Raw genomic sequence first — 12,437 nt, forward strand, 5'->3', positions numbered from 1 at the left:
ATGTAATCAAAAAGAGCTCAAGCATTGGTGGTATAGTGGTGAGCATAGCTGCCTTCCAAGCAGTTGACCCGGGTTCGTTTCCCGGCCAATGCATCCTTTTCCTTATGTGCTGTTTTCGCACTTATAGTTGTTGCTTAAGATATGCTCAGATGACAAGGTCCATAGAAAATGTTAGAATCTTTGTAGAAATCATGATTCCTTCTTAGCAGATGACTTTTGATTCCACCACTGCCTGATTAAAGATTTGTAAATACATTTTACAAAGTTCACTGAGGTGCCATATGCAAGTAAATCAAAGGTCTTTTCTTTTCTCAGTTTTGATACCACTGTATATCAGTTCAATGGTGCATAAAAACCTTAAGTATGGATGAGCCTAAATCTTGAATTGTGAATGTCATGCAATTTGCCAATTTTGTTTGAATATCTTCCACCAATGGTGCTACAGCGCAGGCTATAAATATCTTTCAAACAGTTGTTGTGATTTCTATATTGGCCACTATATGCAACGGAAAATAGCTCAAGCATTGGTGGTATAGTGGTGAGCATAGCGGCCTTTCAAGCAGTTAACCCGGGTTCGATTCCCGGCCAATGCATCCTTTTCCTTATGTGCTGTTTTCGCACTTATAGTTGTTGCTTAAGATATGCTCAGATGACAAGGTCCATAGAAAATGTTAAAATCTTTGTAGAAATCATGATTCCTTCTTAGCAGATGACTTTTGATTCCACCACTGCCTGATTAAAGATTTGTAAATACATTTTACAAAGTTCACTGAGGTGCCATATGCAAGTAAATCAAAGGTCTTTTCTTTTCTCAGTTTTGATACCACTGTATATCAGTTCAATGGTGCATAAAAACCTTAAGTATGGATGAGCCTAAATCTTGAATTGTGAATGTCATGCAATTTGCCAATTTTGTTTGAATATCTTCCACCAATGGTGCTACAGCGCAGGCTATAAATATCTTTCAAACAGTTGTTGTTATTTCCATATTGGCCACTATATGCATCGAAAAAGCGCTCAAGCATTGGTGGTATAGTGGTGAGCATAGCTGCCTTCCAAGCAATTGACTCGGGTTCGATTCCCGGCCAATGCATCCTTTTCCTTATGTGCTGTTTTCGCACTTATAGTTGTTGCTTAAGATATGCTCAGATGACAAGGTCCATAGAAAATGTTAAAATCTATGTAGAAATCATGATTCCTTCTTAGCAGATGACTTTTGATTCCACCACTGCCTGATTAAAGATTTGTAAATACATTTTACAAAGTTCACTGAGGTGCCATATGCAAGTAAATCAAAGGTCTTTTCTTTTCTCAGTTTTGATACCACTGTATATCAGTTCAATGGTGCATAAAAACCTTAAGTATGGATGAGCCTAAATCTTGAATTGTGAATGTCATGCAATTTGCCAATTTTGTTTGAATATCTTCCACCAATGGTGCTACAGCGCAGGCTATAAATATCTTTCAAACAGTTGTTGTGATTTCCATATTGGCCACTATATGCAATCGAAAATAGCTCAAGCATTGGTGGTATAGTGGTGAGCATAGCTGCCTTTCAAGCAGTTAACCCGGGTTCGATTCCCAGCCAATGCATCCTTTTCCTTATGTGCTGTTTTCGCACTTATAGTTGTTGCTTAAGATATGCTCAGATGACAAGGTCCATAGAAAATGTTAAAATCTTTGTAGAAATCATGATTCCTTCTTAGCAGATGACTTTTGATTCCACCACTGCCTGATTAAAGATTTGTAAATACATTTTACAAAGTTCACTGAGGTGCCATATGCAAGTAAATCAAAGGTCTTTTCTTTTCTCAGTTTTGATACCACTGTATATCAGTTCAATGGTGCATAAAAACCTTAAGTATGGATGAGCCTAAATCTTGAATTGTGAATGTCATGCAATTTGCCAATTTTGTTTGAATATCTTCCACCAATGGTGCTACAGCGCAGGCTATAAATATCTTTCAAACAGTTGTTGTTATTTCCATATTGGCCACTATATGCATCGAAAAAGCGCTCAAGCATTGGTGGTATAGTGGTGAGCATAGCTGCCTTCCAAGCAATTGACTCGGGTTCGATTCCCGGCCAATGCATCCTTTTCCTTATGTGCTGTTTTCGCACTTATAGTTGTTGCTTAAGATATGCTCAGATGACAAGGTCCATAGAAAATGTTAAAATCTTTGTAGAAATCATGATTCCTTCTTAGCAGATGACTTTTGATTCCACCATTGCATGATTAAAGATTTGTAAACACATTTTACAAAGTTCACTGAGGTGCCATATGCAAGTACATCAAAGGTCTTTTCTTTTCTCAGTTTTGATACCACTGTATATCAGTTCAATGGTGCATAAAAACCTTAAGTATGGATGAGCCTAAATCTTGAATTGTGAATGTCATGCAATTTGCCAATTTTGTTTGAATATCTACCACCAATGGTGCTACAGCGCAGGCTATAAAAATCTTTCAAACAGTTGTTGTGATTTCCATATTGGCCACTATATGCATTTGAAAAGTGCTCAAGCATTGGTGGTATAGTGGTGAGCATAGCTGCCTTCCAAACAGTTGACCCGGGTTCGATTCCCGGCCAATGCATCCTTTTCCTTATGTGTTGTTTTCGCACTTATAGTTGTTGCTTAAGATATGCTCAGATGACAAGGTCCATAGAAAATGTTAAAATCTTTGTAGAAATCATGATTCCTTCTTAGCAGATGACTTTTGATTCCACCACTGCCTGATTAAAGATTTGTAAATACATTTTACACAGTTCACTGAGGTGCCATATGCAAGTAAATCGAAGGTCTTTTCTTTTCTCAGTTTTGATACCACTGTATGTCAGTTCAATGGTGCATAAAAACCTTAAGTATGGATGAGCTTAAATCTTGAATTGTGAATGTCATGCAATTTGCCAATTTTGTTTGAATATCTTCCACCAATGGTGCTACAGCGCAGGCTATAAATATCTTTCAAACAGTTGTTGTGATTTCCATATTGGCCACTATATGCAATAGAAACGAGCTCAAGCATTAGTGGTATAGTGGTGAGCATAGCTGCCTTCCAAGCAGTTGACCCGGGTTCGATTCCCGGCCAATGCATCCTTTTCCTTATGTGCTGTTTTCGCACTTATAGTTGTTGCTAAAGATATGCTCAGATGACAAGGTCCATAGAAAATGTTAAAATCTTTGTAGAAATCATGATTCCTTCTTAGCAGATGACTTTTGATTCCACCACTGCCTGATTAAAGATTTGTAAATACATTTTACAAAGTTCACTGAGGTGCCATATGCAAGTAAATCGAAGGTCTTTTCTTTTCTCAGTTTTAATACCACTGTATGTCAGTTCAATGGTGCATAAAAACCTTTAGTATGGATGAGCCTAAATCTTGAATTGTAAATGTCATGCAATTTGCCAATTTTGTTTGAATATCTTCCACCAATGGTGCTACAGCGCAGGCTATAAATATCTTTCAAACAGTTGTTGTGATTTCCATATTGGCCACTATATGCAATCGAAAAGAGCTCAAGCATTGGTGGTATAGTGGTGAGCAAAGCTGCCTTCCAACCAGTTGACCTGGTTACGATTCCCGGCCAATGCATCCTTTTCCTTATGTGCTGTTTTTGCACTTATAGTTGTTGCTTAAGATATGCTCAGATGACAAGGTCCATAGAAAATGTTAAAATCTTTGTAGAAATCATGATTCCTTCTTAGCAGATGACTTTTGATTCCACCACTGCCTGATTAAAAATTTGTAAATACATTTTACAAAGTTCACTGAGGTGCCATATGCAAGTAAATCAAAGGTCTTTTCTTTTCTCAGTTTTGATACCACTGTATATCAGTTCAATGGTGCATAAAAACCTTAAGTATGGATGAGCCTAAATCTTGAATTGTGAATGTCATGCAATTTGCCAATTTTGTTTGAATATCTTCCACCAATGGTGCTACAGCGCAGGCTATAGATATCTTTCAAACAGTTGTTGTGATTTCCATATTGGCCACTATATGCATTCGAAAAGAGCTGAAGCATTGGTGGTATAGTGGTGAGCATAGCTGCCTTCCAAGCAGTTAACCCGGGTTCGATTCCCAGCCAATGCATCCTTTTCCTTATGTGCTGTTTTCGCACTTATAGTTGTTGCTTAAGATATGCTCAGATGACAAGGTCCATAGAAAATGTTAAAATCTTTGTAGAAATCATGATTCCTTCTTAGCAGATGACTTTTGATTCCACCACTGCCTGATTAAAGATTTGTAAATACATTTTACAAAGTTCACTGAGGTGCCATATGCAAGTAAATCGAAGGTCTTTTCTTTTCTCAGTTTTGATACCACTGTATGTAAGTTCATTGGTGCATAAAAACCTTAAGTATGGATGAGCCTAAATCTTGAATTGTGAATGTCATGCAATTTGCCAATTTTGTTTGAATATCTTCCACCAATGGTGCTACAGCGCAGGCTATAAATATCTTTCAAACAGTTGTTGTGATTTCCATATTGGCCACTATATGCATTCGAAATGAGCTCAAGCATTGGTGGTATAGTGGTGAGCATAGCTGCCTTCCAAGTTGTAGACCCGGGTACGATTCCTGGCCAATGCATCCTTTTCCTTATGTGCTGTTTTCGCACTTATAGTTGTTGCTTAAGATATGCTCAGATGACAAGGTCCATAGAAAATGTTAAAATCTTTGTAGAAATCATGATTCCTTCTTAGCAGATGACTTTTTATTCCACCACTGCCTGATTAAAGATTTGTAAATACATTTTACAAAGTTCACTGAGGTGCCATATGCAAGTAAATCGAAGGTCTTTTCTTTTCTCAGTTTTGATACCACTGTATGTCAGTTCAATGGTGCATAAAAACCTTAAGTATGGATGAGCCTAAATCTTGAATTGTGAATGTCATGCAATTTGCCAATTTTGTTTGAATATCTTCCACCAATGGTGCTACAGCGCAGGCTATAAATATCTTTCAAACAGTTGTTGTGATTTCCATATTGGCCACTATATGCAATCGAATATAGCTCAAGCATTGGTGGTATAGTGGTGAGCATAGCTGCCTTCCAAGCAGTTGACCCGGGTTCGATTCCCGGCCAATGCATCCTTTTCCTTATGTGCTGTTTTCGCACTTATAGTTGTTGCTTAAGATATGCTCAGATGACAAGGTCCATAGAAAATGTTAAAATCTTTGTAGAAATCATGATTCCTTCTTAGCAGATGACTTTTGATTCCACCACTGCCTGATTAAAGATTTGTAAATACATTTTACAAAGTTCACTGAGGTGCCATATGCAAGTAAATCGAAGGTCTTTTCTTTTCTCAGTTTTGATACCACTGTATGTCAGTTCAATGGTGCATAAAAACCTTAAGTATGGATGAGCCTAAATCTTGAATTGTGAATGTCATGCAATTTGCCAATTTTGTTTGAATATCTTCCACCAATGATGCTACAGCGCAGGCTATAAATATCTTTCAAACAGTTGTTGTGATTTCCATATTGGCCACTATATGTAATCGAAAAGTGCTAAAGCATTGGTGGTATAGTGTTGAGCATAGCTGCCTTCCAAGCTGTTGACCCGGGTTCGATTCCCGGCCAATGCATCCTTTTCATTATGTGCTGTTTTCGCACTTATAGTTGTTGCTTAAGATATGCTCAGATGACAAGGTCCATAGAAAATGTCAAAATCTTTGTAGAAATCATGATTCATTCTTAGCAGATGACTTTTGATTCCACCACTGCCTGATTAAAGATTTGTAAATACATTTTACACAGTTCACTGAGGTGCCATATGCAAGTAAATCCAAGGTCTTTTCTTTTCTCAGTTTTGATACCACTGTATGTCAGTTCAATGGTGCATAAAAACCTTAAGTATGGATGAGCCTAAATCTTGAATTGTGAATGTCATGCAATTTGCCAATTTTGTTTGAATATCTTCCACCAATGGTGCTACAGCGCAGGCTATAAATATCTTTCAAACAGTTGTTGTGATTTCCATATTGGCCACTATATGCAATCGAAAATAGCTCAAGCATTGGTGGTATAGTGGTGAGCATAGCTGCATTCCAAGCAGTTGACCCGGGTTCGATTCCCGGCCAATGCATCCTTTTCCTTATGTGCTGTTTTCGCACTTATAGTTGTTGCTTAAGATATGCTCAGATGACAAGGTCCATAGAAAATGTTAAAATCTTTGTAGAAATCATTATTCCTTCTTAGCAGATGACTTTTTATTCCACCACTGCCTGATTAAAGATTTGTAAATACATTTTACACAGTTCACTGAGGTGCCATATGCAAGTAAATCGAAGGTCTTTTCTTTTCTCAGTTTTGATACCACTGTATGTCAGTTCAATGGTGCATAAAAACCTTAAGTATGGATGAGCCTAAATCTTGAATTGTGAATGTCATGCAATTTGCCAATTTTGTTTGAATATCTTCCACCAATGGTGCTACAGCGCAGGCTATAAATATCTTTCAAACAGTTGTTGTGATTTCCATATTGGCCACTATATGCAATCGAAAATAGCTCAAGCATTGGTGGTATAGTGGTGAGCATAGCTGCATTCCAAGCAGTTGACCCGGGTTCGATTCCCGGCCAATGCATCCTTTTCCTTATGTGCTGTTTTCGCACTTATAGTTGTTGCTTAAGATATGCTCAGATGACAAGGTCCATAGAAAATGTTAAAATCTTTGTAGAAATCATTATTCCTTCTTAGCAGATGACTTTTTATTCCACCACTGCCTGATTAAAGATTTGTAAATACATTTTACACAGTTCACTGAGGTGCCATATGCAAGTAAATCGAAGGTCTTTTCTTTTCTCAGTTTTGATACCACTGTATGTCAGTTCAATGGTGCATAAAAACCTTAAGTATGGATGAGCCTAAATCTTGAATTGTGAATGTCATGCAATTTGCCAATTTTGTTTGAATATCTTCCACCAATGGTGCTACAGCGCAGGCTATAAATATCTTTCAAACAGTTGTTGTGATTTCCATATTGGCCACTATATGCAATCGAAAATAGCTCAAGCATTGGTGGTATAGTGGTGAGCATAGCTGCATTCCAAGCAGTTGACCCGGGTTCGATTCCCGGCCAATGCATCCTTTTCCTTATGTGCTGTTTTCGCACTTATAGTTGTTGCTTAAGATATGCTCAGATGACAAGGTCCATAGAAAATGTTAAAATCTTTGTAGAAGTCATTATTCCTTCTTAGCAGATGACTTTTTATTCCACCACTGCCTGATTAAAGATTTGTAAATACATTTTACAAAGTTCACTGAGGTGCCATATGCAAGTAAATCGAAGGTCTTTTCTTTTCTCAGTTTTGATACCACTGTATGTCAGTTCAATGGTGCATAAAAACCTTAAGTATGGATGAGCCTAAATCTTGAATTGTGAATGTCATGCAATTTGCCAATTTTGTTTGAATATCTTCCACCAATGGTGCTACAGCGCAGGCTATAAATATCTTTCAAACAGTTGTTGTGATTTCCATATTGGCCACTATATGCATTTGAAAAGAACTAAAGCATTGGTGGTATAGTGGTGAGCATAGCTGCCTTCCAAGCAGTTGACCCGGGTTCGATTCCCGGCCAATGCATCCTTTTCCTTATGTGCTGTTTTCGCACTTATAGTTGTTGCTTAAGATATGCTCAGATGACAAGGTCCATAGAAAATGTTAAAATCTTTGTAGAAATCATGATTCCTTCTTAGCAGATGACTTTTGATTCCACCACTGCCTGATTAAAGATTTGTAAATACATTTTACAAAGTTCACTGAGGTGCCATATGCAAGTAAATCGAAGGTCTTTTCTTTTCTCAGTTTTGATACCACTGTATGTCAGTTCATTGGTGCATAAAAACCTTAAGTATGGATGAGCCTAAATCTTGAATTGTGAATGTCATGCAATTTGCCAATTTTGTTTGAATATCTTCCACCAATGGTGCTACAGCGCAGGCTATAAATATCTTTCAAACAGTTGTTGTGATTTCCATATTGGCCACTATATGCAAACGAAAATAGCTCAAGCATTGGTGGTATAGTGGTGAGCATAGCTGCCTTCCAAGCAGTTGACCCGGGTTCGATTCCCGGCCAATGCATCCTTTTCCTTATGTGCTGTTTTCGCACTTATAGTTGTTGCTTAAGATATGCTCAGATGACAAGGTCCATAGAAAATGTTAAAATCTTTGTAGAAATCATGATTCCTTCTTAGCAGATGACTTTTTATTCCACCACTGCCTGATTAAAGATTTGTAAATACATTTTACAAAGTTCACTGAGGTGCCATATGCAAGTAAATCGAAGGTCTTTTCTTTTCTCAGTTTTGATACCACTGTATGTAAGTTCATTGGTGCATAAAAACCTTAAGTATGGATGAGCCTAAATCTTGAATTGTGAATGTCATGCAATTTGCCAATTTTGTTTGAATATCTTCCACCAATGGTGCTACAGCGCAGGCTATAAATATCTTTCAAACAGTTGTTGTGATTTCCATATTGGCCACTATATGCATTCGAAAAGAGCTCCAGCATTGGTGGTATAGTGGTGAGTATAGCTGCCTTCCAAGCAGTTTATCCGGGTTCGATTCCCGGCCAATGCATCCTTTTCCTTATGTGCTGTTTTCGCACTTATAGTTGTTGCTTAAGATATGCTCAGATGACAAGGTCCATAGAAAATGTTAAAATCTTTGTAGAAATCATGATTCCTTCTTAGCAGATGACTTTTAATTCCACCACTGCCTGATTAAAGATTTGTAAATACATTTTACAAAGTTCACTGAGGTGCCATATGCAAGTAAATCAAAGGTCTTTTCTTTTCTGAGTTTTGATACCACTGTATATCAGTTCAATGGTGCATAAAAACTTAAGTATGGATGAGCCTAAATCTTGAATTGTGAATGTCATGCAATTTGCCAATTTTGATTGAATATCTACCACCAATGGTGCTACAGCGCAGGCTATAAAAATCTTTCAAACAGTTGTTGTGATTTCCATATTGGCCACTATATGCGTTTGAAAAGTTCTCAAGCATTGGTGGTATAGTGGTGAGCATAGCTGCCTTCCAAGCAGTTGACCCGGGTTCGATTCCCGGCCAATGCATCCTTTTCCTTATGTGTTGTTTTCGCACTTATAGTTGTTGCTTAAGATATGCTCAGATGACAAGGTCCATAGAAAATGTTAAAATCTTTGTAGAAATCATGATTCCTTCTTAGCAGATGACTTTTGATTCCACCACTGCCTGATTAAAGATTTGTAAATACATTTTACACAGTTCACTGAGGTGCCATATGCAAGTAAATCGAAGGTCTTTTCTTTTCTCAGTTTTGATACCACTGTATGTCAGTTCAATGGTGCATAATAACCTTAAGTATGGATGAGCCTAAATCTTGAATTGTGAATGTCATGCAATTTGCCAATTTTGTTTGAATATCTTCCACCAATGGTGCTACAGCGCAGGCTATAAATATCTTTCAAACAGTTGTTGTGATTTCCATATTGGCCACTATATGCATTCGAAAAGTGCTCAAGCATTGGTGGTATAGTGGTGAGTATAGCTGCCTTCCAAGCAGTTTATCCGGGTTCGATTCCCGGCCAATGCATCCTTTTCCTTATGTGCTGTTTTCGCACTTATAGTTGTTGCTTAAGATATGCTCAGATGACAAGGTCCATAGAAAATGTTAAAATCTTTGTAGAAATCATGATTCCTTCTTAGCAGATGACTTTTGATTCCACCACTGCCTGATTAAAGATTTGTAAATACATTTTACAAAGTTCACTGAGGTGCCATATGCAAGTAAATCAAAGGTCTTTTCTTTTCTCAGTTTTGATACCACTGTATATCAGTTCAATGGTGCATAAAAACCTTAAGTATGGATGAGCCTAAATCTTGAATTGTGAATGTCATGCAATTTTCCAATTTTGTTTGAATATCTTCCACCAATGGTGCTACAGCGCAGGCTATAAATATCTTTCAAACAGTTGTTGTGATTTCCATATTGGCCACTATATGCATCGAAAAAGCGCTCAAGCATTGGTGGTATAGTGCTGAGCATAGCTGCCATCCAAGCAATTGACTCGGGTTCGATTCCCGGCCAATGCATCCTTTTCCTTATGTGCTGTTTTCGCACTTATAGTTGTTGCTTAAGATATGCTCAGATGACAAGGTCCATAGAAAATGTTAAAATCTTTGTAGAAATCATGATTCCTTCTTAGCAGATGACTTTTGATTCCACCACTGCCTGATTAAAGATTTGTAAATACATTTTACAAAGTTCACTGAGGTGCCATATGCAAGTAAATCGAAGGTCTTTTCTTTTCTCAGTTTTGATACCACTGTATGTCAGTTCAATGGTGCATAAAAACCTTAAGTATGGATGAGCCTAAATCTTGAATTGTGAATGTCATGCAATTTGCCAATTTTGTTTGAATATCTTCCACCAATGGTGCTACAGCGCAGGCTATAAATATCTTTCAAACAGTTGTTGTGATTTCCATATTGGCCACTATATGTAATCAAAAAGAGCTCAAGCATTGGTGGTATAGTGGTGAGCATAGCTGCCTTCCAAGCAGTTGACCCGGGTTCGATTCCCGGCCAATGCATCCTTTTCCTTATGTGCTGTTTTCGCACTTATAGTTGTTGCTTAAGATATGCTCAGATGACAAGGTCCATAGAAAATGTTAAAATCTTTGTAGAAATCATGATTCCTTCTTAGCAGATGACTTTTGATTCCACCACTGCCTGATTAAAGATTTGTAAATACATTTTACAAAGTTCACTGAGGTGCCATATGCAAGTAAATCAAAGGTCTTTTCTTTTCTCAGTTTTGATACCACTGTATATCAGTTCAATGGTGCATAAAAACCTTAAGTATGGATGAGCCTAAATCTTGAATTGTGAATGTCATGCAATTTTCCAATTTTGTTTGAATATCTTCCACCAATGGTGCTACAGCGCAGGCTATAAATATCTTTCAAACAGTTGTTGTGATTTCCATATTGGCCACTATATGCATTCAAAAATAGCTCAAGCATTGGTGGTATAGTGGTTAGCATAGCTGCCTTCCAAGCAGTTGACCCGGGTTCGATTCCCGGCCAATGCATCCTTTTCCTTATGTGCTGTTTTCGCACTTATAGTTATTGCTTAAGATATGCTCAGATGACAAGGTCCATAGAAAATGTTAAAATCTTTGTAGAAATCATGATTCCTTCTTAGCAGATGACTTTTGATTCCACCACTGCCTGATTAAAGATTTGTAAATACATTTTACACAGTTCACTGAGGTGCCATATACAAGTAAATCGAAGGTCTTTTCTTTTCTTAGTTTTGATAACACTGTATGTCAGTTCAATAGTGCATAAAAACCTTAAGTATGGATGACCCTAAATCTTGAATTGTGAATGTCATGCAATTTGCCAATTTTGTTTGAATATCTTCCACCAATGGTGCTACAGCGCAGGCTATAAATATCTTTCAAACAGTTGTTGTGATTTCCATATTGGCCACTATATGCAATAGAAACGAGCTCAAGCATTAGTGGTATAGTGGTGAGCATAGCTGCCTTCCAAGCAGTTGACCCGGGTACGATTCCCGGCCAATGCATCCTTTTCCTTATGTGCTGTTTTCGCACTTATAGTTGTTGCTTAAGATATGCTCAGATGACAAGGTCCATAGAAAATGTTAAAATCTTTGTAGAAATCATGATTCCTTCTTAGCAGATGACTTTTGATTCCACCACTGCCTGATTAAAGATTTGTAAATACATTTTACAAAGTTCACTGAGGTGCCATATGCAAGTAAATCGAAGGTCTTTTCTTTTCTCAGTTTTGATACCACTGTATGTAAGTTCATTGGTGCATAAAAACCTTAAGTATGGATGAGCCTAAATCTTGAATTGTGAATGTCATGCAATTTGCCAATTTTGTTTGAATATCTTCCACCAATGGTGCTACAGCGCAGGCTATAAATATCTTTCAAACAGTTGTTGTGATTTCCATATTGGCCACTATATGCATTCGAAAAGAGCTCAAGCATTGGTGGTATAGTGGTGAGTATAGCTGCCTTCCAAGCAGTTTATCCGGGTTCGATTCCCGGCCAATGCATCCTTTTCCTTATGTGCTGTTTTCGCACTTATAGTTGTTGCTTAAGATATGCTCAGATGACAAGGTCCATAGAAAATGTTAAAATCTTTGTAGAAATCATGATTCCTTCTTAGCAGATGACTTTTAATTCCACCACTGCCTGATTAAAGATTTGTAAATACATTTTACAAAGTTCACTGAGGTGCCATATGCAAGTAAATCAAAGGTCTTTTCTTTTCTGAGTTTTGATACCACTGTATATCAGTTCAATGGTGCATAAAAACTTAAGTATGGATGAGCCTAAATCTTGAATTGTGAATGTCATGCAATTTGCCAATTTTGATTGAATATCTACCACCAATGGTG

General features: G+C 37.5%; 18 non-coding genes across 18 annotated transcripts; all 18 read left to right on the forward strand.

Annotated features, from left to right (window-relative positions):
* The first annotated feature begins 21 nt into the window (after positions 1-21).
* TRNAG-UCC (transfer RNA glycine (anticodon UCC)) lies at positions 22-93 on the forward strand. The gene has a single exon. It is a non-coding gene; the product is annotated as a tRNA-Gly (tRNA).
* A 428-nt stretch (positions 94-521) lies between these two features.
* On the forward strand, positions 522-593 carry TRNAE-UUC (transfer RNA glutamic acid (anticodon UUC)). The gene has a single exon. It is a non-coding gene; the product is annotated as a tRNA-Glu (tRNA).
* Positions 594-1,521: 928 nt separating this feature from the next.
* Positions 1,522-1,593, forward strand: TRNAE-UUC (transfer RNA glutamic acid (anticodon UUC)). The gene has a single exon. It is a non-coding gene; the product is annotated as a tRNA-Glu (tRNA).
* Positions 1,594-2,521: 928 nt separating this feature from the next.
* On the forward strand, positions 2,522-2,593 carry TRNAG-UCC (transfer RNA glycine (anticodon UCC)). Its single transcript has one exon. It is a non-coding gene; the product is annotated as a tRNA-Gly (tRNA).
* A 428-nt stretch (positions 2,594-3,021) lies between these two features.
* TRNAG-UCC (transfer RNA glycine (anticodon UCC)) lies at positions 3,022-3,093 on the forward strand. Its single transcript has one exon. It is a non-coding gene; the product is annotated as a tRNA-Gly (tRNA).
* Positions 3,094-4,021: 928 nt separating this feature from the next.
* Positions 4,022-4,093, forward strand: TRNAG-UCC (transfer RNA glycine (anticodon UCC)). The gene has a single exon. It is a non-coding gene; the product is annotated as a tRNA-Gly (tRNA).
* Positions 4,094-5,021: 928 nt separating this feature from the next.
* On the forward strand, positions 5,022-5,093 carry TRNAG-UCC (transfer RNA glycine (anticodon UCC)). The gene has a single exon. It is a non-coding gene; the product is annotated as a tRNA-Gly (tRNA).
* A 928-nt stretch (positions 5,094-6,021) lies between these two features.
* TRNAG-UCC (transfer RNA glycine (anticodon UCC)) lies at positions 6,022-6,093 on the forward strand. Its single transcript has one exon. It is a non-coding gene; the product is annotated as a tRNA-Gly (tRNA).
* Positions 6,094-6,521: 428 nt separating this feature from the next.
* On the forward strand, positions 6,522-6,593 carry TRNAG-UCC (transfer RNA glycine (anticodon UCC)). Its single transcript has one exon. It is a non-coding gene; the product is annotated as a tRNA-Gly (tRNA).
* A 428-nt stretch (positions 6,594-7,021) lies between these two features.
* On the forward strand, positions 7,022-7,093 carry TRNAG-UCC (transfer RNA glycine (anticodon UCC)). Its single transcript has one exon. It is a non-coding gene; the product is annotated as a tRNA-Gly (tRNA).
* Positions 7,094-7,521: 428 nt separating this feature from the next.
* On the forward strand, positions 7,522-7,593 carry TRNAG-UCC (transfer RNA glycine (anticodon UCC)). The gene has a single exon. It is a non-coding gene; the product is annotated as a tRNA-Gly (tRNA).
* A 428-nt stretch (positions 7,594-8,021) lies between these two features.
* TRNAG-UCC (transfer RNA glycine (anticodon UCC)) lies at positions 8,022-8,093 on the forward strand. The gene has a single exon. It is a non-coding gene; the product is annotated as a tRNA-Gly (tRNA).
* A 428-nt stretch (positions 8,094-8,521) lies between these two features.
* TRNAG-UCC (transfer RNA glycine (anticodon UCC)) lies at positions 8,522-8,593 on the forward strand. Its single transcript has one exon. It is a non-coding gene; the product is annotated as a tRNA-Gly (tRNA).
* A 427-nt stretch (positions 8,594-9,020) lies between these two features.
* On the forward strand, positions 9,021-9,092 carry TRNAG-UCC (transfer RNA glycine (anticodon UCC)). Its single transcript has one exon. It is a non-coding gene; the product is annotated as a tRNA-Gly (tRNA).
* A 428-nt stretch (positions 9,093-9,520) lies between these two features.
* TRNAG-UCC (transfer RNA glycine (anticodon UCC)) lies at positions 9,521-9,592 on the forward strand. Its single transcript has one exon. It is a non-coding gene; the product is annotated as a tRNA-Gly (tRNA).
* Positions 9,593-10,520: 928 nt separating this feature from the next.
* TRNAG-UCC (transfer RNA glycine (anticodon UCC)) lies at positions 10,521-10,592 on the forward strand. Its single transcript has one exon. It is a non-coding gene; the product is annotated as a tRNA-Gly (tRNA).
* Positions 10,593-11,020: 428 nt separating this feature from the next.
* Positions 11,021-11,092, forward strand: TRNAG-UCC (transfer RNA glycine (anticodon UCC)). The gene has a single exon. It is a non-coding gene; the product is annotated as a tRNA-Gly (tRNA).
* Positions 11,093-12,020: 928 nt separating this feature from the next.
* On the forward strand, positions 12,021-12,092 carry TRNAG-UCC (transfer RNA glycine (anticodon UCC)). The gene has a single exon. It is a non-coding gene; the product is annotated as a tRNA-Gly (tRNA).
* Positions 12,093-12,437: the final 345 nt, after the last annotated feature.

This window comes from Pseudophryne corroboree, unplaced genomic scaffold, assembly GCF_028390025.1.
Source record: "Pseudophryne corroboree isolate aPseCor3 unplaced genomic scaffold, aPseCor3.hap2 scaffold_2127, whole genome shotgun sequence".
NCBI lineage: Eukaryota > Metazoa > Chordata > Amphibia > Anura > Myobatrachidae > Pseudophryne > Pseudophryne corroboree.